This window comes from Austrofundulus limnaeus, unplaced genomic scaffold (assembly GCF_001266775.1).
Source record: "Austrofundulus limnaeus strain Quisiro unplaced genomic scaffold, Austrofundulus_limnaeus-1.0 Scaffold190, whole genome shotgun sequence".
Classification (NCBI taxonomy): Eukaryota; Metazoa; Chordata; class Actinopteri; order Cyprinodontiformes; family Rivulidae; genus Austrofundulus; species Austrofundulus limnaeus.
Genome location: NW_013952592.1, coordinates 204,584 through 207,072, shown reverse-complemented (window position 1 = coordinate 207,072; position 2,489 = coordinate 204,584). Strand labels below are relative to the sequence as shown.

Genomic DNA, 2,489 nt, shown 5'->3' with positions numbered 1-2,489 from the left:
CACACACACACACACACACACACACAGAGAGAGAGAGAGAGAGAGAGATGATGACATGAAAAGACAGATGTAGGACATCTCTCAGGATTTCATTCAGAAACAGGATCACAGTAAACTGTTAAATAAATTGGAGGATTAAAGAAATGAAAAATGGTCCCTCTTGTGTTTCTTTCATCCATTTTTAATGTGTCCCTTTATGATCTAAAAATATCTGAGAGATGACAGGAAATGCTTTTGTTGTCGTATCAAGTTCGGTTTTAACTGAGCTCCTGTCTCCAAAATAAACTTGTGTTTTTCTTGTGTGAATATTTTCTGCTGGGTTTATCGAATAAGGTTCATCATACAGCACAAGTTACTCATTGCTTTTATAATTTACATTCAATTTGTGAGGGACCTATTTGAGTTAATTATTATAGGAGAAACAAAACCTGATAACACCTGCAGCAGAGCTCAGTCACAATATAAACTCTTTATTTTTCATGCTGCATAAATATTCCTGCAACAATGCGTTGGTCTGTGGTTATATAAGAGCATTAGAGTCCACTCATGTGAGGCTTTAGGTGACCTGAGCTGTCTGCAGCAGAGCCTGTTCAAAAGTAAACGAGGTCACTTCCAATCAGTTAAAAAGGCCAAAGACATGCACTTAAATAAAGTGATGTTTAGTGTGTGGGCATTTCAATAAAATACAGTAAATGCTCTGATTTAATTCTGCAGGGGTTTGTTTAAAGGAAGGTATATGTAAACTCAATATGTGTAAAAAGAGATTTAACGATTTTTCAGCTTACCGGTATATGCTGGCAAACACCTCTGACCCAAACAGGAGCTGAAAGGGACTGCCACCTTCAAGGTGACACATCCTGACAATCTTTTTTTCTTATAATTTGCATTTTTTTAGTGTGTTGTGTAGTTTATTTGTGCATTTAAAAGGTTGTGAAAGCTGCAGGTTCCAAACCAGAGGGAGTTCAGACGCAATCATTTGAGTTTGTGTGAAAAAAAAACTAAAATTGCTATCTTGAGCTCTTCTCCTCTTCCTGCTTTGTTGTCTGAAGCGTTTAGTGTAAAACCCAGTGTGAGACGCCATGAAGCAGAACCAGAGAGAGGTCATGGTGTTTTCAAACAACCAACAGCAGAAAGAAGTGTTGCTAAAGTAAATGGAACAGATTAAAGCTTATATTCTGAATTCTTTCTTGGTCCTCATATGTTTTGAAAATGCTGTTTAATTTAAAAGAATTGACTTGATGGAATGCATATCTGTCATCCCTTTTCCCATGCAATGTTGTGAGATCTGTTAGCACCCCGAGGATGTTTTCTGAAGAACTCTCAGCGACTACCATAGCAAAAATGTTAGCTCAATATCTGTAAAACCACTGTCCATTGTTGTATCAGATATTTCGCTAACAGACACACGCACATTAACAAGCACAACACTTAGAGAAGATTTTCCTTCAGCTCAGATCTGTCTCAAATAATCTTTAAAATGTTGTTGAATCACCAGGATCAGTCTTCAGGGAACGTTCACAGCAGGACTGTGTGTAAATGTCAGCATTTTTAATAGTGAGGTTCACTCCGCTCACATTGTGTTTTCTTTCCTGTCCAATGCTGAAACATTTTACGGAGTGTGCATGAGCAGAGGAGGAGGGCCGGTCTGATGTCTGCACAGATCGGTCATACTCCCACTGACTCCACAGCTCCGCACCATCTGCAGCTGGCAACATTTCCCCCACAAAACACACACTATTTTTTCTACAACCCTCAGCTCAGATATGGAGAACTGATGGAGCAGAGACGCACCAGAGTGAAAAGCTTTACAAATCCATTTTCTGCTCAGCCGCCTGCTGCAAAGCTCCTCATTTAGCTGCAGGACACTCTGACTGCAAATATCTCCCCGGAGGTCTGCTCCGTGGTTTTTATTAAATAAGAAACTAAAGCCTGTTTTCTCCCTGTCACTGGTGGACGATGCAGGTTCAAAGAGAATAAATCAGCAAGAAAATGTTAGATTGCTGCTGTAGATCAGGGATGGGCAACTCTAATGATGGAAGGGGACATGAGTTTTTGTTGACACTACCGGAGGGGTGCACATATGCCATAATGTAAAATATATGTTTATTAAACCAACATACAGTGCAGTAATTTAACATATTTCATAACCAACTGCATGTATAACAGTTGTACTTGTGTTTAATAAATATAAATCATTTGAAGCAAACAAAAAATAAATTTACTTTAGTGAGCTGAAATGCAACAGCATAAGATACATTGAATACAGACTCCTGTGTGATTGTAGTTCTGGTAAAATTTGCTGTTGGTTATGCACTTGTAACTTCAGGAAACTTTTCATATTTAGCTTTGTGCAATGTGTTGTAGTGGTGATTTAAAATGTTTTATGGTAGACATCTGTATATATATATATATACACTCACCGGCCACTTTATTAGGTACACCTGTCCAACTGCTCGTTAACACTTAATTTCTAATCAGCCAATCACATG

At 38.4% G+C, this 2,489-nt stretch overlaps 1 protein-coding gene across 1 annotated transcript in view; it reads right to left on the bottom strand.

The window, feature by feature from the left end:
- The window catches only part of myripa (myosin VIIA and Rab interacting protein a), a 24,172-nt gene that overhangs the window by 10,156 nt on the left and 11,527 nt on the right, over positions 1-2,489 (bottom strand). The gene's annotated exons all lie outside the window — the stretch shown is intronic.